Raw genomic sequence first — 23365 nt, 5'->3', positions numbered from 1 at the left:
AGTAGGTATGGAGTGGTGGGATATTGTGGGGTAAAGCAGGTGATCAGCACAAAGAGGGGTGTGAAGGTGACAAAAATTTCTGGGCTCTAGCAGCAAAAGGAAAAGCCCAGTTGGCTTAAAAGCCTAAAACTTTGATAACTCGGGCTGGAGGGGTCAAATAAATAATGAGAGATATGTACAAATTCAGTTTCAAAAGCCCTATTCAGCCATGCTCTTACAATACATAATCAAACCTTTAGAACCCTCTGTAAAGAAAAAATGTGCATAAACACATAGAAACATAGATGATTGTCGGCACTCCGAAATGTAACAACAAAAAAACACCTAAATGAGGAATATTTTGCATGCAAAGTAGAAGTATTTTAGGCTCAAAGTTACCTTCAAAATACATTGGCCTAAATTTTCTAGGACTTTTTAACCATATATTTTATACAGGAATGTCACCAATAAAATTTGCTATATTTTTATATCACTTTTTGATTGGTGCTTTCTTGGGGTTTTAACCAGATTTTCTAGTGTAAATTTTCCAGAATCTTGTCACAATTTGCATATGCATGTGTAATGTCCCAGTAAAGGGCATGGTCCTGTACTACCCTTAGGCCCTGTCAGGTTGAGACCCTCAGTGACCTGAGGGCTCCCCTGCAAGGTAGTACAAAGGACCTGTGTAAGTCTGTCACATGTTATGTTATGCAGTCACATGATTTGTTGTCACATGTTCTCCCAGAGAGCACCAGCTTAACCTATGACCTGCAGCTTGACCAATGGGCTTTAGTTCAGCCCCCCCCCCCCCCACTATATAAAGGGGCGGCCATTACAATTCTCTCTCTTAGCTCTTAGCCATTACAATTCTCTCTCTTAGCTACCTCTTATGTTACCTTACAGAGCACAGCAAACACCAGAGATCTCAGTGCAAGTGATCAGCATCTGGAAGACCCCAAAAGCTACAGCTCCAGTAAGTCTCAAGTCTATGTCTGCTGTCACTGAAACTAGTCAAGTCCTGCATATAGTCAAGTCAAGTCCAATCTCAAGTCAAGTTAATTACAAGTATATTGGTCCAGCAAGCTGCGATGTCCTTCTGGGTCCTGGCCACCTCTTTGGGAAAACTGGCCTTAGCTGTGAAGATAATTCCATCTGTCTTATACTTAGCAAAGCCTCCATTTGACCATAACTGGTTGTGGACTCTCATTTCACTACTAGCAACTGGGATAGCAGAGAAACAGGACGCGTGGTGTTCCGGAACCCTAAAACCACACTGGCATCACAAACACTAGGGGTTAACAACATCTTGGCCCCGGGGTTATTACCAACTGATCCCACCACTCACACCGCTACACCCGTGGTCCCACCATACACCCGTGGTCCACCACACATGTCTCGTATAACATTTTTTTTTTGTATAAGACACTTTTTGATCACTTTTCTATTAGGTGCACCAAAATCTTTTAATTTTAAGTAAGCCAACTAATAGTTAGTCTTTATTTAGACTAGGCAGTTGGCCTGGAATGTATTCAGGACTAGTCATTTCTTGTGCTCACCAGCATTTGGAGCTAGTACAGACCATAATATAAAAGAGGGGAGCACACAGTATAGACAGGATCACTCAGCATTGGCAGGAACTCAATTCTTTTTGCAGATTGGTATACTATAAAAAGCCACACAGTTTTTGAGCAAACCTCTGACTTACTCAAAAATGTTGTGACTTTTACAGTCTACGCCACTCAAGCCAAGGGGGCGGAAAGGGGACCTCATTTTACATAAAGGGGTGTGGCCTCTTTACAAGCCATATTTATTAGCATTTCCACCAGCACACGGGTAAATTGCTACAGGAATCTATACCAGCTCCCATCTGGCTTAGATTTCTGTTGCAGCCTCAGAGCCATTAAATTTACTAAAGGGCAAAGCTCTTTCAGTGAATCCAGAACAGTGAACAGGGGCATAGTTTTAAGACTGGCATATGAAAATGTCTAAGTTAATTGCCCTATGAGTTTTCTCTTTTTGATTTTATTTTTTCACTGCCAACCAAACTCGCACCAACCCCTAATGATGGGTTCACATGGCAGAATTTCCTCACTGAATATCCTCTACTGCTCCATGCAGAAACCATGCCATACAAGTAATTTCAGGATGATCTAAGCAGAATTTTCATGTGAAATTCAGTGAGGAAAGGGTTCCGAAACCAGGCATTGTCTTACTTATAAATATGCTGTTATATACCATTTTCTTTATAAACGTGTAACGTTTTGCTCAGAAGTTGTCAAAGAGAGTAATGTAATGTGTTCCAATACAGTACTTCAGATCAATGATAAATACATTTAGATACAGCAGTATAACGTGAAGCAATGCTTTTAATACATTGACGTGTCAGAATCAGTAAGTCATACCTCGGCACTGACAGGACTTAATTGTTATTGTGTATATATCTCTCTATGGTAGAAATATTTATCTAGTCTGCAATGACATGTCTTAAATGATGACAATAGTAAAGGTTGTATTTTACCATGCAATGTATATTAAATTACCATTTGACGTAATGACATCAAGGCTGGGAAGAATTCATTCACGAGCAGGCAGAAGAATTATGGTGACTCTTTCTGTACCTGGTTCCTGTTCAGCTCTCTTGCGTGTTTTGATATGGTTTGTCTTGTAAAGGAGATTTATCTCCCCAAAGCGGCTGACATCCGAAGGAAACAAAGACAAAACAAATAAAACGACAATCTACACTGGCTGTGCTCAGCTACAGCTAATGTATAACTATTGTCACTCAAAGCGTTTGAATGACATCTGAAGCACAATACAGATTGACATTATGAAAAATCCCTTTTCCCAATCACATAAATCTTAGATATGGCACATCAGCACACGACTCATTCATGCAAGGAAATCTATTTCTGTATTTGCTAATTGGAAAGCAACATTTAGATTTTAGCCACTTAACAGACTAAATAAAATACTAAATAAAGTTTTTAAAAATAGCAAAAAAAAAATTGAAGGAAATTCAGTAAAATAACATATTAGTTGTGTGCTGATTTAAAGAGTATTTGAAAATACTGGATGTGGCCCAAAAAATTTGCAGCATCCCCTCAGCCATAGGAATTCTTTTTCACTACTCTTTTAATCAACTCTAGAAGTCCATCCCATAGGCTTCAAAGACGCCTCAACAGCAAAGTGCAGTAGAACCGCCCTCATTTAAAATAGTGAAAAAGTCATGAAGGTTTTATGCAGTCTAATGAGGTCAGAAAGGTCTACTCTTCACCATTTACAGAGCACGACTGTTCTCCTTTTCAGCTCCACAGATTGGACAGATCTTCCTTAGAGTGGTCCATAAATGATCTTGAGGCTTAAACATTTGAAAATATTTAAAATGCTTAGGAATCTGGAAATCATTGTGCACACAGTTATTTTTAAACTGTCGACTAAGGGCCTCATTTCTCAAAACTAAAAGATAAACTGTCCTTGTTGCATATAGCAACCAATCAGTGTGTGTCAAATTTTTTTTTTATTAAGATCCTTTGTGATTAGTTGCTCTGAACAGTTTTTCTTTTAGACAAATTTGATCTATGTAAAAAAAAAAAAAACATTTGGTGAGGGACTGAGTCTCAAAATCCCCACCAATCTCTACAGTTTGATGCCATTTCTGTCTCGCTGCATGACCCAAGCTCTATTATAAGTCTATGGAGTTCATATCTTGGAAATAGAAAAGGCAATGAGCCGGGTTGTTAATTGCTTAGCCATTCACTTCTCCCACCTCCTACTTAAGATTGGTGGGGGTCTGAATGCTCACCAAACCTGGATAACCAAAAAGCTTTTGGTATGTCTCTGCAACACATCAAAAGATGTTCTTCTAATAAACACAAAAAAATTATTTGACTGTACCACTTAAATATTGGCTAGTTTTTTTCTAATAAAAATTAGAAAACATTTTTTTTTTTTGGAATGAATATAGAATATTATTATAAACAATACTTCAAATTAAGTTCTAATACTTTTCTGTGTTCCATTGGACAACTTGCATCCCCCCACAAGAAAGAACATAGCTTACCTTTTCTTCCTTTCGTTGGTGCAAAGCCAAGTGCTGCCATACTATATTGCATCTGCTAAGCCTGGACAATCCACACACTAGAGGAGTTGCTACCATGTCTGCTACAGGAAGTTTCACACAGGCTCTCTGGTCATAATTGGAGATAGGAAAACATGGTTGCCAATAACTGCACAAACATTGAGGCTGCCCTGTGTCTAGGTAACATGACACATTTCCTGTATGGTGCATGTGCAAAATCTTGTTATGAAATGTTTTTTGAAAAATTGTTGCAGTCTTAGTGATGTGTTGGATATGCATTTCTTTTAGCTGTTCTTATTCTTCAAACCATGCCCTCCTTGACCTACAGTGCCAACACCGCCTCATTTATGACATTCCAACATGGTGGAACTCAACATTACACATGTTAGATTGCCTCATTCAGCACCACAATGCAGTGACAGCGTTTCTAATGCAACAGACAGATAGATTTTGGAGCCAGTGTGACTTTCAGCTGAGGCATTGGCAGCTAAATAAAGGTTACTGTCACTTGCTCAGACCTTTCAAAGAGGCAACAAGATTTGTTAGCAAGCACAACAGTGAAATTAGTTATGTTATGCCACTGAAAAGGAGGTTTTGGAGACAGAATCTGTCAAAGGGATGGGGGAGAAGGAACCTACACAAGGTGATGGTGATTATGATAATGACGACGAGGACCATGATGACCAACTTTGGCAGTGTTGGACAGAGGCAGGACATATCAGGCCCTAAAAAAAGCTGGCAAGGATGGCAAGCTGTATGTTTAATTGCTTGCACATAAAGTAAAGAGATGAGTACTGGGTATTGTAGAACCCTTCAGACAGTATTGTTAGTGAGTAAACAGACCCAAACAGCCAGTTGTCCCACTATGTTCCACTTGCAGCATGCTCTATAACAGAAACTTAAACATCCTTCACATCAGGTTATTTATATAAATGTCTGAGCTTCTCACCCAAAACTTGGCACGTTCAGTTCCAAAGTTAGTCTTTTTTGGAGTATGGGAGTGACTTTATCTCCAGAAACTTTAGTCACTCTCCAAACTCATACCCAAACTCCACTCATGTCTAAGCTTTTTTTTCATTATTTTACAAGCTACTTGATTACAAGAGTCACATTTTAGACCTTCGGTATAAAGCTAGAATAGCGGAATGTTTTCCCCTTCCAAAGAAGAGGATGAAATTGATTTTTATAGGGAGACGCTTGCCATGCTTTTTAAGCAGCAAACACCTACTGCACAGGGGTCTACTCTCCTCTTTTAACGCTCCACTCCCTCTGCCAACACTATTCCTGCAAGAAGCAGGAGCAGCAGCTGCATCTTCACGGAAGAATACATGATGACAAAGTTTTTACATCTGGTATTCAACCCTGACATGAGTCATCAGGAATGTAACCACCACCTGAACAACCAAGTTGATGCATACCTAAATGGTGTCCATTCTCTGACAGACAACATGGGCACAGACCCACATGGACTTCTGGGTCACCAGATTAGGCCATTGGCCAGAGCTTGCCTAGTTTGCCATAGGTGTTTTGTGTTGTCCACCATCTAGAGTAACATCAGAGAGCTCAGCGCAGCAGGTGGCATCAGCACTGAGAGAACAAGATTGGATGCAGGCAACGTGCAAAAACTTATATTTGTTAAAAATGAGTCAGGCATAGATCAGTAAGGAATTTAAAACTTCTGAGCAAGATGCCACTTATTACATAGTACTACCACCACCCCTGCTGCCAACTGGCTACTACGCATCCAGCTAGTCCTCCACTGCCTGCTGTTCTATCCGCTGGCTACTACAATTCCCACCAGTCTACCACACCTTTTGTCTGTCTAACTACTACAATTACCACCACCCTTGCTGCTACTTCGAGCCAGGCCTACACATACTCAACCCATGATCTGCAAAAAGGGATATTTTTTTCAGCTTTTCATACAAAAGGCCACTAATCCTGATCCAACTCCCAAATGGTAGAATTTTGAAATGCACTGAAAATTCCATGGCATCTTAACTTGCCCGACTCAAAGCCTGTTGCTCCTCGCAAAAAGGGAATATTTTTGAAACGCTTGGAAAAAGCCATTGCTCCTTATGATACCTCTGTGTGCATTTTAACACCTGCAGGCATCTGTCAACAAAAAGGACTACTTTATGCACCTTTATTTTAGTGTTGAAAACATAAAATATCTGCTAGCGCAGTTTATTTTTAAACAAGCTCTTAGTTACCATGGGTTACCACATGTTTCCGTAACTTTGAAATTAACTTGGCCTTAAAACCATTTTAAAATGACATATACATTCCTAGGTGACCTTAGTAGTGTTATACAGGGCTTTAGAGCCTTTATGCAGTGCTATACACAACTTTTAAAAAGTTTGCCCAACTCTAATCACACAGGACGAATTTATTGATTTTATTTGCCAATTCCAATAATGTAATGTTTATTCTTTAGACCAGTTTCAGAGTTCTATGTGCACACCTTTACTGCCTGTTCTTGGTTTTGTGCATGGAGATTAGAATGACAAAACAAAGGTCCAGATTTATTTAGCTGTCTGAGACAAAATGTGTCTAATTTGCCCATAGCAACCAATCACAACTCAGCTTGCATTAATTGAATGTCTCTGATAAAATGAATGGTTTTTATGGGTAAATCAGGCAGCGCGGTCTCAGACAGATTGATAAATCTGGTCTCCTGTGCTTACAGAATGTCCTTTACCAAAGAACATTTCTAACCAGGGAGTTTTGCATAATTTAGAACTGATATGTATTATGGACATGGCAGGGTATTCCAGGCTTGTTTTTGAGAATTGTACCTTAAGATTTTATATGTTTGGGCTTATATGGGGAACAATGCAGCTAATAAAATGTTGAAATAAAAACAAATAGAGGCAGAATCTACCTTTTTTATACATGTATTTTTTCTAATACTAGAAAAGCTATGAGACTTCTACTGTTCCTCATCAGGATGTAATTAGATTATTTGTTAGTCTGGCTTATCAAAGCAGGAAATACTTAAGTGTCACAGCTGGTCTCAAGATAAATATCCTGCACCAAGATTTTAAATGAAAACAATTATCTCTATATTGGGATAGTATTTCACAAATGTCTAAACAGTAAAAATTACAAAAAACACAAAGCTATCATGTACTGTCTCATTACTGTGCTGGGAGCCCTAACTAGACTGCTGTATTCCAGTTTGTCTCTCCTTCCCGAAAAGAAGTCATTTTAGCATAATGAAAATCTGAACACATAAGCAAGGAGCTCTGCTTTGTTATCAGGGGAACAGAATGCATGTTCTTTAATAAAATCTAATAAAAGGAAGTATCCTGATCTACTTTTGAAGTGCTCCACTATCAAGTTAACCCTTCTGGCACTCTAAGTTTATACCACATTTTGCATTCTGGTTGGTTACTGCCATTATTTATAACAAAAATACTATGAGCAAATATGAGAGTGTTCCAATAGCACATTTAACAGCACATATAAGATAGATAGAGCAGCACACTTATTAAAGCAGATCAGGTGGTGTACGCCAGTTAGGAGACTTGGTTTAAAGACTCCACAAAATGTAGAAAAGCAGACACCAGCAGCACACAAAAAAGAAAAAAATCTGTGAAAAAAGTGGATAATTGTATTCCATTATTCCAGTGATACTAAAGGAGCAACATTTCTGCAACCTCACGCCGCCATTTTGAAACTTGAAAATGGTAGCGTGAGGCTGCAGAAATGTTGCTCCTTTTGAATCACAGGAATAACGGAATAAAATTATCCACTTTTTTCACAGATTTTTTTGTGTGCTGCTGGTATATGCTTTTCTAGATAGATAGATAGATAGATAGATAGATAGATAGACATTTTTAGTCCATGGTTAATGCATTAGGCTGTAAACATCATGGGGTAGATTTATCAAAACCTGACCAGAGGAAAAGTTGCCCAGTTGCCCATAGCAACCAATCAGCTCGCTTCCTTCATTTTTAACAAGGTCTCTGCAAAATAAAAGAAGCGATCTGATTGGTTGCTATGAGCATCTGGACAACTTTTCCTTTGCACAGGTTTTGATAATTCTATCCCCCCCCCCCCCCCCCCATGGGAATAACAACATGTGGTGCAAATATAAAGTAAATCTTGGGGATAACACGAAGGTTCAACCATTAATATAATTCATGGGATAGTTCCACAGCTATATGCTCTGTTACTTCATTTGGCACTTTTTTTTATGGTTCACCCTTCCTGCTTGAGTGACACTGGAGCAGCTCCAAGCAAGTGCATTTGCATTGGTATGTGCATTTTACATTGTTTCTTATCTGCACAAGGGGTCTGTGCTACAGATGGATGAATTTTTCAAAAATTAAATTCGTCCAATTCAACGAAGTTTCCGCCAAAAAATGTGGTTAGATCCAAATATATTTGCAGTGAATTGCTATAAAAAAAACGGCTATTTCCGGGCTACAGATAGCCTCAATAGGGGTGTAGAACACTTTGCCTTGCCATAACATGCATATGGAGTGTGCTGGGGTAGTGAAATAATACTTTTATTCAGTATGACATGCAGATTACAGGCGTTGCTATCAGAATCACTGCTGCAGAGAGGCACAATGACAGAGTCTGGATGTGGCAGCAGGGTCGGGAGACCATATGGCGTCACAATTGAAGAGATTAAAGAGATTTTTGAGATGTCAATTGAAGAGTTTAACGAGATTAACGAGTTGAATGCGCCACCAGCAGCATGAGATCATATGGCAGCACAATGACACAGTCTGGAGGTGGCGGTAGCCTATGTAGGCCGCAGAGCGGCACAATGACAGAGTATTGTGTCAGTTTGTCCTCCCTCTCAGTGGTGCAGGCCTGACCCTGGAGGGCTACTGGGTAGATCCTGCCAGTATCATATGCTTGTCTAAAATATTAAGCCATGCAAGTGTAAACACGGCTGATACTGTAAAACTGCGTATGCGTATTTTTATTGCTCCAACCCTTTCCTTGGAGCCCGTATGTGGCAGCAGCCTGACGAGACCATAGGGCCTCACAATTGAAGAAATTAAAGAGGTTTTTAAATGTCAATTTAAGATTTTGAAGAGATTAACAAGTTTAATGGCGGCACAATGACACAGCCTGGAGGTGGTGGCACCCTGTGTAGGCCGCAGAGGGGCACAATGACAGAGCCTGGAGGTGGCAGCAGCATGACGAGACCATAGGGTGGCACAACGACAGTGCCTGGAGGTGGCAGCAGCATGACGAAACCATATGGCGGCACAATGACAGAGCCTGGAGGTCGCAGAAGCAGCATGAGGAGATCATATGGCAGCACAATGACAGAGCCTGGAGGTGGCAGCAGCAGCATGAGGCGATCATATGGTGGTAGAATGACAAAGCCTGGAGGTGGCAGCAGAAGAATCAGGAGTCCTGAAAGTGACCCTGTGGCAGAGTGGGGCGGTGGGTGGCAATACCAATACACGCTGACGAAGGTGGGTGAAAGAAGGAGCACTTGGCATCAGATGTATGGCATCAGGCAGGTGGCAAGATCAGGATAGTAGCTGAGGCAGGTAGGCAGAAGAAACAGGTCTCTTTTGTCAAATTGTTGGTGAGGCACCATCGATAACCTAGTCTGATGCATCAGGCATTGGTGGGTAGAAATCCTGGATGATCCATGCCTGATTCATCTTGACAAAGGTCAGTCTCTCCACATTTTTGTTGGACAGGCGAGTTCTCCTTGGGGTTACAATGGCCCCCGCTGTACTAAAAACCCGCTCTGATGCTACACTACTGGCCAGGCAGGTCAGCTTTTCCAGTGCAAACTCTGCTAGTTGCAGCCACAAATCCAGTTTGGCTGCCCAGAAGTCCAGCGGATCTTCAATGTGGGTTGGCAGGGTCATGTCCAAGTATGCCAACACCTACTGGTTCAGGTCCTGCTCAAGGTATACCTCCTGCTGCTGATTAGTTGCTTAACTATGCCGGTGAAGAAAGCTACTCATCAGCGACTGTAGACTCAGGCTGCTGCTGATGTAGCTGGTACTGCTCCTTCCACACCACCCCTCCCCAGCAGCCATGGCAGTGGAACGTGAGCACAGAGGGCCCCCCAGTCAGACCTATGAGAGGATGGACAATGGCGCAGATAGGCATCGGCTAACTGACTAAGTAGGATGTCTCTGTAGTGGGCAGGACTGGGACCAAAAATAGGCCCGGGCATTTTAGAACAAACAGGCCCATTGTGGTCATGGATGTGGTTATGGGAAGACAGAACAACAAATGGGAGGGGCCAAATGTTACACATTGTTGGGCATAATAGATTATATAATGGAAAAATATAGATATTATATACCTTAGGCTACAGTCAAACTGTATTTTAAAACGTATTTCATTTTAAAATAAGTCTATGGGAAAGTGTCTGTGCACACATTATGTAAAAAAGTACATGACATTTTTTTACAGCCGTGTAAATAAGTGACTTCACAGATGTATGAAAATACATCCGCTTAGTTTTTTTTCCCACTTAGTTTTTAGTTTCACTTCCCCATAGACTTACATAAAGCGCAATAATGTTAAAAGAAAACTCTCAAATGTTCACTCACGCACTAACCACAAGTACTGATGGATAGTGCCGCCCGTCCGGAGCTCTGCACGCTTATGAATATTCATCCCCCCTCCGTCCGGCTCTCCCTCTACCCGCCGATCCTAACTGGTCTTCACTGCGCAGTGAAGACCAGTTAGGAGCGGTGGGGAGAGGGAGAGCCGGAGGCAGGGGCGATGAATACTCATAAGCGGACGGCACTGCGGATTGGTGGCACTGTCATTACAGTGCCACTAGGTTTCTGAAAACCTCGCCCATGCCAGTTTCAGACACATTTGTATATATAGAAAACTAAGATTGAGGGCAAACGGCTAGATGGATCCGGGCAAGGTAGGGATCATATTCATCATCAGCATCCCCTGCACTATCCGTCAGTACCTGTGGTTAGTACGAAAGTGAACAGGAGAACTGTAGTACAATTTAACTTATCCCCTATCTGAAGGATAGCTGGGGGTTCGACCGCTGGGACACCCCATGATTTCCTGAATGGGGCCGCAGCAGTATGCTTGATGCACCCACATGATGCGGTGGCCGACATACCCCCTCCATGTATCCCATAGAGTCCTGCAGACTGGCGCGGACCCGTATACCCATATACTTCAGATAGGGAATAAGTTATATTGAACTACAGTTCTCCTTTAAATATCTTTCTGCAACCAAATCCTGTATAATAAGACCAATATTACCATGAATATCAGTATACAAGGAGACATTTTATTACCATATATATTACCATCATACTGTCACTGACTAAATCCTGTATACTGAGACCAATATTACCAATAATACCAATAGACAAGGAGAAATATTATCACCATACACATTACCATTATACTGTTACTGACCAAATCCTGTATATTAAGACCAATGTTATCAATAATATCAGTATACAAGAAAGAATATTATCACCATACACATTACCATCATATTGTTTAGTCAGTGCAGTTAGTGTATAGCAGCATTGTCCTGAGCTGCACACCATTCTACAATAAAGTTACAGTTCTATCTAATGGTGGTACCTCTAAATCTGGCAGGCAACATTCAGCGGAGCACATTGTAAAAGCACAGCGGACCACTACAGGGTAGTGTATGTACACTAGTGATGAGCGGCATTGCACATATTCGAATTCGCAATATTTTGCAAATATATAGACGAATATTCGTCCTATATTCATGAATTTCACGTATTCGTTATATTCGCATATGCGAATATTCGCATATTTGCATATGTGAATATTCGCATATCCGCGTATTCGAGGAAGAAAACAGTGAGGGGGTGGGCATCTTTACTATTGAATGCTAGGCATGTTGTTGATAACCTCTGACAAGTGTATTTGCATCATTATAATTCTCCCACAAGTGAAAAGAAGAAAAATGCGAATATTCACATGCGAATATGCGGAAAAAAGCAAATATTCATAATTTCCAATATATAGCGAAAATATTCGTAATATTCGCGAATTTGCAATAAAAATTCAAAATGCGAATATTTGCGCCCAACACTAATGTACACAGTGGCTCCTCCAGCAGAATAGTGGGTGCAGCTATGGAGTATAATACAGGATATAACTCAGGATCAGTACATGATAAGAAATGTAATATATGTACACAATGAGGGTATGTTCACATGGCGAAATGTCCGTGCACAATTCTGCCAAAATATTCTGCTCGGACATTCTGCTGCAGCAAAGTGCCATTGATTACAATGGGTTTCTACTGCACTGTGCACATGGTGGAATTTCTGCAGCAGATGTTTCTTCCACGGAAATCCCGATTACAGCATCTATACGATTAAAATGATACCCTACTTATGTAGGTTTGATTTTGTATTACTCCTGGAAAAAATCATATCTACATGCACAAAAACTAAAACGATTAAAAATTTCCTCTTTTGACCCCAATAACTTTTTTATTTTTCTGCATATGGGGATGTAAGAGGGCTAACTTTTTTTGCGCCGTGATCTGAAGTTTTATGGGTACAATTTTTGTTTTGATCGGACTTTATGATCTCTTTTTATTAATTTTTTTATGGCATAAAAAGTTACCAAAAATACACTATTTTGGAATTTTTTTTATTTTGTTTTACATGTACGCTATTGACCCTACAGTTTAATGATGTATTTTTATAGTTCAGACATTTACGCACGAGGCGATACCACATATGTTTATATATATATATATATATATATATATATATATATATATGTATATATATATATATATATATATATATATATTTTTTTTTTTTTTACAGGTTAATTTTTTATTGGGAAAAGAGGGGTGATTAAAACTTTTATTTGGGAAAGGTTTAAATCATCTTTTTTAAGATTTTTTTTTCCCAATGTTATACTCCCATAGGGGACTATAACATGCAGTACATTGACTGCAGGCACTGATCAATGCTATGCCATAGCATTGCATTGATCAGTGTTATCGGCGATCGAGCCTGGATCTCAGGCTTGGAGCAATCACCGATCGAATGCCGAGGAGGAAGGTAGGTACCCTTCTCGTGTGTTCTCAGCTGATCGGGACACCCCGATTTTACCGCGGTGGTCCTGATCAGCCCGACTGAGCTACCGGATGTATTTTTTACATTTTAGACGCGGCAATCAACTCTGATCGCCGCATCTAAGAGCTTAATACCGGACATCACCACAATCAGTGATGTCCGGTATTAGCCACAGGTCCCGACTACCATTAGCTGCCAGGACCGACCTGATATGACACGGGGTCACTGCGTGACCCTGCGTTATATCGCGGGAGCGGGTGCAAGGAGTACGCCCTGCATCCTTAAGAGGTTAAAAAACACCATAGTCTTAGCATGCAGCAATTTAAAAAAAAAAAATACCATATTGCTGAAAAACGTTGAGGCCAGAGGAAAATGCCAAACCCAAAAATGCAAAGTGGATTTGGCATTTTGCATTTCCCTATTGACTCCCTGCCAACATCGGGTCGCAAAATTTTTCCCACAGCATTTTTGGGGTGCGTTTTTAAATTTTCTTTTATTTTTTAGTCTACACAGAAAGGATACCTGTGAAGAATTTAGTTCATGAACATTACAGATTGTACAGGAGCAGTTGGTTATGTAGTACACAAAGGCCGGCATTTATCATTTTTTGTGTGCTGGTAATGTGTAGGAGCACCAAATGTATTAAATGGTCACAGAGTATTTGACAAATTTTGTGCAGGTCACATTTTCTGTAATTTCTCTCTTCACATACACTCAAAAGTTAAGCTAAGTCTGGTATAGTTTTAGAGACTTTTCAGTGGCTTTGAGCCTTTTTTGCGCCTTTTCACAAAAAGGCGCAGTTCATAAAACCCTTCCTTATCGTGTGTATTTCCAAAATCAGTGGATTGCAACTCAAAATCAGCAGAAATGTGTAAACCAAAAGGCGCAAAAAAAATGGTGCAAATAACCCCTACTTGTACCTTTTTTGTGCCTAAAGACAATGATAAATGTCAGCCACAATGTTTTCCCTTTACATTCACCACCAATTCCATCTGTTGAAATATCAAAGTGTTTTTTCACAGCTATGAGTACTCTAGCAGATTTCCTCTCTATATGGAAAAGGAAAATATTAGCAAATTATTTGTCTTTGACTCTTAAGATGTCAGAGAGGAGAAGACGCGTTTCTTGAACAAGTCAAATATTCACATTGCTGAATTGTGCCTCTCACCATAAAGATGAACATTGGAAGGGGTGATTCAGACTCTTCACATTTAAAGAAAGGATTTTTGTTGTCATAATACAATATGTGTGAGCTGCACTTGACATGCATTCTTTACAATAAAGCGGAAATAAATTAATCCCAGGTTAATCTGTTGATTCACTTTTTATAAAGGATTCTATTCTCCTTTAGTTTGGTAGTTATTTACTTAAAGGGGTTAGCCATCATGAGGGGATTTTAGTATGTTCCTGCCAGACATTAATGGAAATGCTTAGGAAGCCTCCTCTTGAGGCTAAATGGCTATGTTATAAGATTACCATAATACTGAGGCTATCTTTTTGTGAACTGGGCATTTCCTGTTGGAGTTTGTTCTTTCACACTACTAATTACATAGTTCCTTTTTTGTAAGTGTCAGGTCACGTTCCTCCCTCCCAAACATCAGCCACCCGACCCATTGAAGCACAAATTAGCTGAATTTCATTCAAAAGACCAGTGTTTTCTGACCAGGGTGCCTCCAGCTGTTGCAAAAATACAATTAGTTGCAGAATGATGTCTCTGCTACCCAGCAGTCGCTCCACCCATTGAAGCAGGACAGGCTCCCTTTGCATACCTGACTAGTAATGGTATGTCTCGGCCACACTGCAACCTGGGGAAACCTGAGACCGAAGTAATGTTGTATGCTGTCAAAAATAAATATTGGGGTAAAAATCACAGAAGAACTATATAATCACAGAAGTACATGTACAGTGGGGATCAAAAGTTTGGGCAGTTTGGGTATTAATGTGCATAAAGAAGCCAAGGAAAGATGGAAAAATCTCCAAAAGGCATCAAATTACAGATTAGACTTTCTTATAATATGTTAACAAAAGTTAGATTTTATTTCCATCATTTACACTTTCAAAATAACAGAAAACAAAAAAATGGCTTCTGCAAAAGTTTGGGAACCCTGCAGAGTTAATATCTTCTACTGCCCCATTTGGCAAGCATCACAGCTTGTAAATGCTTTTTGTAGCCGTCCAAGAGTCTTTCAATTCTTGTTTCAGGTATCTTTGCCCATTCTTCCTTACAAAAGTCTTCCAGTTCTTTGAGATTTCTGGGCTGTCTGTCACGCACTGCAGTTTTAAGGTCTATCCATAGATTTTCAATTATGTTGAGGTCAGGTGATTGTGAAGGCCATCGCAAAACCTTCAGTTTATGCCTATTGATGTAATCCTCCGTGGATTTTGAGGTGTGTTTAGGATCATTATCCATTTGTAGAAGCCACCCTCTCTTTAACTTCAGCTTTTTCACAGATGGCATCAAGTTAGCATCCAAAATTTGCTGAAATTTTATTGAATCAATTTTTCCTTCTACTTTTGTTCTACTGGCTGCAATACAACCCCAAAGCATTTTTGATCCACCCCCATGTTAAACAGTTGGACATAGGTTCTTTTCGTTAAATTCTGTTCCCCTTCTTCTCCAAACGTACCTTTGCTCATTCCGGCCAAAAAGTTACATTTTAACCTCATCGGCCCACAGAACTTGTTTCCAAAATGCATCAGGCTTGTCTATATGTTCATTTGCAAAGTTCAAATGCTGATTTTTGTGGTGAGGACGTAGAAGAGGTTTTCTTCAGATGACTCTTCCATGAAGACCATATTTGTGCAAGTATGTCTTTATAGTGGAATAGTGTAAAACAACTCCAGTGTCTGCCAGATCTTTCTGGAGGGATTTCAGTCAAACGTGGGTTTTGAATTGTTTTTCTCACAATCCTACGAGCTGTTCTGTCTGATATTTTTCTTGGTCTTCCAGATCTTGCTTTAACTTCCACTGTTCCTGATGACTGCCATTTCTTAATTACATTTCGAACAGAGGATATTGACATCTGAAAACGTTTTGCTATCTTCTTATAGCCTTCTCCAGCTTTGTGAGCGTCAACTATTTTCAGTTTCAGATTTCTAGACAACTGCTTAGAAGAACCCATGATGCTGATTGTTGGGGCAAGGTCAGATGAGTCTGGGCATTTAAAACCTTTGAGATTGACATCACCTGGTCTTTCCAGATGATGATTGAGAACAATCCATGACATGCTATAAATTCTGCAGGGTGCCCAAACTTTCCAGACGCAATTTTTTTGTTTTCTGTTATTTTGAAAGTGTAAATGATGGAAATAAAATCTAACTTTTGTTGACATATTATAAGAATGTCTAATCTGTAATTTGATGCCTTTTGGAGATTTTTCCATCTTTCCTTGGCTTCTTTATGCACATTAATACAAATTTTTACCTGGGGTGCCCATACTTTTGATCCCCACTGTAGATACAGACACTATATTATGAACTACACTAACCTTACAGCCCCTGTAGCATGGTCAAATAAAAAAAAAAAATCCTGGAATACCCCTTTAACATAGCTTTCTTGTCAAATACAGCGCTAGACTTGGCCTCAGGTCGTGTGTGGTATTACAACTTCTCTCCATTTACTTTACTAAAACTGATCTGCAATACCACACACAATCTGAGGACAAGAGTGTCACTGTTTCTGGAAGAAAGCAGTTATGTTTTTCTAATGCTTAATAATCCCTGTAAACTTAAAAGCACAATACAAATAATACAATTATTGCGGCTTTATCTTTCAAATAAGCTGGATAACAGAGAGAATGATCATCTGTGGGCAGTGGGTATTAGGATTAAATGAGAAAAGTGATAAGGGCCCATGACGTCACACGGCGACCCCGCATCATATCACGGCGGGCCCGGCGTCATAGTGAAGCCGGAACCCACCGCTAATAGCGCGCGGCACCGATCGCGGTGCTGCACGTTATTAACCCTTTAGCCGCAGCAAAAAACTAAAGTGAAAGTGCCCAGCTAGCTCAGGGAGCTGTTTGGGATCGCCGCGGCATCCTGAACAGCTGTAGCACAGGAGGAGGTCTTTTTACCTTCTCCTGCGCTGTCCGATCGCTGAATGAATGCTTCAAGCCTGAGATCCAGGCTTGAGCAATCAATAGTCGAAAACACTGGTTGATCCATTCCAATGGAGATGCATCAATCAGTGTTAAAGATCAGTTATTGCAATGTTATAGCCCCCTATAGGAGCTATAATATTGCAAAAGAAAAGTGTAAACAAATCATTAACCCTTTGAATTATCCCTTCCCCTAATAAAAGTTTGAATCATCCGGCATTTCCAAGAATAAAAAAAACAGTGTAAATAAAAATAAACATATGTGGTATCGCCATGTGCAGAAATGTCCGAATTAAAAAAATATACTGCTTTTTAAACCGCACGTTCAATGGCGTATGCGCAAAAAAATTCCAAAGTCCAAAATAGCGCATTTTTGATCACTTTTTATACCACAAAAAAGAATAAAAAGTGATCAAAACGTCTGATAAGAACAAATATGGTACCGCTAAAAACTTCAGATCACGGTGCAAAAAATGAGCCCTCATAGCACCCTGAACACAGAAAAATAAAAAAGTTATAGGGGTCAGAAAATGACCATTTTAAATGTATACATTTTCCTGCATGTATTCATGATTTTTTTCTGAAGTGATACAAATTCAAACCTATACAAGTAGGGTATCATTTTAACTGTATGGACCTACAGAATAAAGATAAGGTGTCATTTTTGCCGAAAAATGTACTGCGTAAAAACGGTAGCCCCCAAAACTTACAAAATAGTGTTTTTTCATCAATTTTGTCGCACATTGATTTTTTTCCCGTTTCACCGTAGATTTTTGGGTAAAATGACTAATGTCATTACAAAGTAGAATTAGTGACGCAAAAAATAAGCCATCATATAGAATTTTAGGTGAACATTTTAAAGAGTTAGAATTTTTTAAAGTTAAGGAGAAAAAATTGAAAATGAAAAAACAGAAAAAGCCCGGGTCCTTAAGGGGTTAATGTATTAAATGAAAAAAGTCCTAGTTTAATTTTAATCTAAAAAAATTGTGATACATTTTAGATGTACTTGTGATTGTCTCATTTCTTGGTATTTTTGGTTTTTTGTGTTTTTTATTAAGCAGAAGGGGTTAAACACTCTAAGGGGTTTTATAGCCTAAATGAGCCAAACGCCTGATGATCAAAATCATGGTATTCATTTTGTTGAAGTAGACAGACATTTTAGCAGGTCCAAATGAGTTCATGAAAAGTTAATTTACAATTTCTTTAGTTTCGTTTTCATTTTGTCTTTAAGTATTTCTCTCTATATAATATTATTATATATTATTATTCTGTCTCCATGATAGTGCATAATACAAACTAGCACAGGGATATGAGGAATAGTGTTGCTAGCGAATATTCGCAATTCGAATATTATTCGCGAATATCGCATATTCGCGAATTTCGCGAATATAGCGCTATATATTCGTAATTACGAATATTCGTTTTTTTGTTTTTTTTTCTTCACAGTACACATCACAGTGATCACCCCACTCTGCTTCCAGCTTGTGTGGTGTAAAGAAGGCTGTAATACTACTGTGTGAGACTGGCGTGCGAAAATACGCATATGCGAAAATTAGCATATGCTAATTTTCGCATATGCGAATTTCCACATATGCTAATTTTCACATGCGCGTATTTTCGCATACGCGAAAATAAAACGAGGATATAACGAATATGCGAATATTCGCGAATATTTGACGAATATTCGTCCATATATTTGCGAATATTCGCGAATTCGAATATGGCCTATGCCGCTCAACACTAATGAGGAAGACTGTGAAAGGTGTTTGTTATTTAAAATATTTAGACTTATTTCAGAATATTACAAATAATCAATGGGCAATATTTTATTGTCATGTACACAATTAAGAATTGTTAGTGACATCACACATATGTAATATTTTATTTTACACACTGGCCCTCATTTACTAATGCAAACCCGACATGTTTTGTCGGGTTGTGCGCCAGATTCTGTCGCATTGCACCAGAAATTCTGTCTGCACCAGATTTTGCACCAGAATTTGCGCCAGAAATGAAACAACCCCGACTAGCATTTTGCTAAGAAAACCCTGAAAAAGGAGCTTGTCTGCCTGGAAAAGGTGGCATGGTCTCCAAAAAGGGGCGTGTTCCCGACATTTTCACAAAAAACCCAACATATTTACTAAGGTTTCCACATTATATGTGGCAGATTTGAGCTAAGGAAAACCCTACAGATCAGATCATGTGTAAAAAAAACCAAAGTGTAGGAAAAGTGGAAAATGTAGAGAAACCTTAGTAAATAACGTGGAAAATAAATTGTAGGGAATAAAAACCCACAAAGAAACCTACACTCCACTCTTAATAAATAAGGGCCACTGTGTATAGTTATGCCATACATGGCAACATTGTCTTCTCATTATAAGTATTACACAACCATTAACATCTATAAGGAATAGAAACATTACTATGGTGAACTTTGACATTAAAGGGATACTCCTGTGGAAAACATTTTTTTTTTTTTTTTAATCAACTGGTTGAACAGATTTGTAAATTACTTCTATTAAAAAATCTTAATCCTTCCAGTAATTTTAAGGGTTATATACTACAGAAGAAATGCTTTTCTTTTTGGATTTCTCTGATGTCACGACCACAGTGTTCTCTGCTGACCTCTGCTGTCAATTTTTGGAACTGTCCAGAGTAGGAGAAAATCCCCATAGCAAACATATGCTGCTCTGGACAGTTCCTAAAATGGACAGCAGAGTTCAGCAGAGAGCACTGTGGTCGTGACATCAGAGAAATCCAAAAAGAAAAGCATATCCTCTGTAGTATACAGCCCATAAAATGTATTGGAAGGATTAAGATTTTTTAATAGAAGTAATTTACAAATCTGTTTAACTTTCTGGCACCAGTTGATTTAAAAAAAAAGTTTTCCATGGGAGTACCCCTTTAAGGCCTTACTATTCCAGGATATCTATAAGAAGAAGATATGAAAATGTAACCATTAATTAGTGTGAGTATGTGTGGGTTTGAACACTAAGTACGCATATCTGTGTTAGAGAGACATAGTCTTAAGTGACACCTCACAAATTTACAATGTTGGACGGCTCAGCCAAGTCTGGTAAAAGTAAGGTTTTAATTGCTGAAGCTTATATAGAACTCAACCATTTGATAGCTTGATAACAGTTAAGTTAGTCTTAAAACAATTTTTAAGGGTCTGAAGAAGCGTGATACGCACGCGCAACAGCTGTCACCCAGCTTTCCACTGATGAGCTAGTCCTACCTACAAGCGTCCGTGCTCCATGTCTCTGCACCGTTGAAATAAAGAATATTGCACTGTATCCTGGTGAGTGACGTCCCTCTTTTTCTTCTTTGCACATATTTGTGAATGCTGTAGTTTCAAGGGACTCGGAACCACTCAGAGTACAGTGCCTGCCAGCACTTTACGGAACTGTTTCAGGCAAATCCAGGAACCTGTTTGCACGCACCTTGTTGCTGAATACCAAGGGAGGAGGTGTATCTGGGTTTGAGGTGCCGACTATCCACTCTTGCTTGAGTCACTTAAAACAATTTAACTCTCGACATAATGAGTCTGATTACTTACTCAAGAGTGCCACCAAGTGATTAGTAAATGGTCATTAAGCCGGAAGGACTTTATAATATGATCAATTAACGTCACTTGAGGCTTATTTGCACCCTGTATATGTCTATAGGACAATTTCAACTGATGAGGTGTGTATTGACTGATAAGATTTCTGGTAAAATGTGTAGATACACATGTAGATACACAAAGGAAATCTTATAAAAAATGCTAGGAAGATCTTAGCAAAATCTTAAGTGGACCTAGAACAGATCTTAGATGTAGTTCATTATAGGGAAACATTATATCCTTTCAAGAACTAATTTTCATTCTAAAAAAAAAGATACCTGAGGAACGTTACAGGAAAAGTCAGGCAAAGACTCATGCAGCCAGGACATCTGAGATGTCCACATGGTGACAAGACAATGGCTAGTGCTGATGATGATGATGCATTGGGCCCAGAAGGATACAGAAGTTAGATCTCACATGATCTTGGTTTTTACCAGCAGTCATGTGTAGTTAGATAGAATTTGGCGAAGTGTAAGATATCACTTCCTTTTTTTATATATCTTGAATTTAGATGTTGTCCATTCTGATATCACAAGGTTCTTTCTTTCAGAGTAATATACAGTGGGGTAAAAAAGTATTTAGTCAGCCACCAATTGTGCAAGTTCTCCCACTTAAAAAGATGAGAGAGGCCTGTAATTTTCATCATAGGTATACCTCAGCTATGAGAAACAGTCTCAACTAATAAGAAAAAATATCCATAAAATCACATTGTCTGATTTTTAAAGAATTTATTTGCAAATTATGGTGGAAAATAAGTATTTGGTCATGACAAAAGTTCATCTCAATACTTTGTTATGCACCATTTGTTGGCAATGACAGAGGTCAAATGTTTTCTGTAGGTCTTCACAAGGTTTTAACACACTGTTTCTGGTATTTTGGCCCATTCCTCCATGCAGATCTCCTCAGAGCAGTGACGTTTTGGGGCAACACGGACTTTCAACTCTCTACAAAGGTTTTCTATGGGGTTGAGATCTGAAGACTGGCTAGGCCACTCAAGGACCTTGAAGTGTTTCTTACAAAACCACTCCTTTGTTGCCCGGGCGGTGTGTTTGGGATCATTGTCATGCTGAAAGACCCAGCCACATTTCATCTTTAATGACCTCCCAGATGGAAGGAGGTTTTCACTCAAAATCTCACAATATATGACCCCATTCATTCTTTCCTTTACATGGATCAGTCGTTCTGGTCCCTTTGCAGAAAAACAGCCCCAAAGCATGTTTTTCCACCCCCATGCTTCACAGTAGGTATGGTGTTCTTTGGATGCAACACAGCTTTCTTTCTCCTTCAAACACGAAAAGTTGAGCTTTTACCAAAAAGTTCTACTTTGATTTAATCTGACCATAAGACATTCTCCCAATACTCTTCTGGATCATCCAAATTCTCTCTAGCAAACTTCAGATGGGCCCAGACATGTACAGGCTTAAGCAGGGGGACACGTCTGGCACTGCATGATTTGAGTCCCTGGCAGCGTAGTATAATACTGATGGTAGCCTTTGTTGCTTTGGTCCCAGCTCTCTGCAGGTCATTCACTAGGTCCCCCTGTGTGGTTCTGGAATTTTAGCTCCCCATTCTTGTGATCATTTTGACACCACGGGGTGAGATCTTGCTTGGAGCCCCAGATCGAGGGAGATTATCAGTGGTCTTGTATGTCTTCAATTTTCTAATAATTGCTCCCACAGTTGATTTCTTCACACAAAGCTGCTTGTCTATTGCAGATTCAGTCTTCCCAACCTGGTGCAGGTCTACAATTTTGTTTCTGGTGTCCTTCAACAGCTCTTTGGTCTTGGCCATAGTTTAGTTTGGAGTGTGACTGTTTGAGGTTGTGGACAGTGGTCTTTTTTACTGATAACAAGTTCAAACAGGTGCCATTGCTACAGGTAACGAGTGGAGGACAGAGGAGACTCTTAAAGAAGAAATTACAGGTCTGTGAGAGCCAGAAATCCTGCTTGTTTGTAGGTGACCAAATACTTATTTTCCACCATAATTTGCAAATAAATTATTTAACAATCAGACAATGTAATTTTATGAATTTTTTTTTTCTCATTTTTTCTCTCATAGTTGAGGTATACCTATGATGAAAATTACAGGCCTCTCAACTTTCTGTGATTGTGGTTCTACTGTACAAAGTTAACTAACATAAGCCTATAATGCTTTATTAATACACTTTATACATTCATATCTTAATGATATTTATGTATGTATCATTTACCATTTGTGTTTAACTATACCCAATAAATCAGCAGATTTTTATAACACCTGTGTATTATTTTCTTATATTGCAAAACTACCTTCTTAGCGTCATCAGCTGAACTTAATATATCTGGAAAATGGTCAGAAATATTAATGCAGTGCTTCATTGTAGATACAGGTCCCCATTAATATAAGATTATGCCTGTATTTCTAGCTTTGTCTTATTTGTTATAGTTGTTATTCATGCCTGATCTTCATTGAAAACACTAAGGCTACTTCTCCATATATTTGTGGTTTACATTTCATTCCATTCCATTTCTTTGATTCTTGTTGCATTCCAATTCATGTAAAAAGC

At 39.2% G+C, this 23365-nt stretch overlaps 1 long non-coding RNA gene across 1 annotated transcript in view; it reads left to right on the top strand.

The window, feature by feature from the left end:
• LOC130272678 (uncharacterized) overlaps positions 1-23365 on the top strand; it is a 71404-nt gene that overhangs the window by 31290 nt on the left and 16749 nt on the right. Inside the window, exon 3 of the long non-coding RNA XR_008843684.1 lies at positions 883-952. This is a non-coding gene — a long non-coding RNA (uncharacterized LOC130272678). The remainder of the gene's footprint in view (positions 1-882; positions 953-23365) is intronic.

The sequence above is a fragment of the Hyla sarda genome, chromosome 5, assembly GCF_029499605.1.
Source record: "Hyla sarda isolate aHylSar1 chromosome 5, aHylSar1.hap1, whole genome shotgun sequence".
NCBI lineage: Eukaryota > Metazoa > Chordata > Amphibia > Anura > Hylidae > Hyla > Hyla sarda.
The sequence above is the reverse complement of the archived record's forward strand: the minus strand, read 5'-3'. Positions and strand labels throughout refer to the sequence as shown.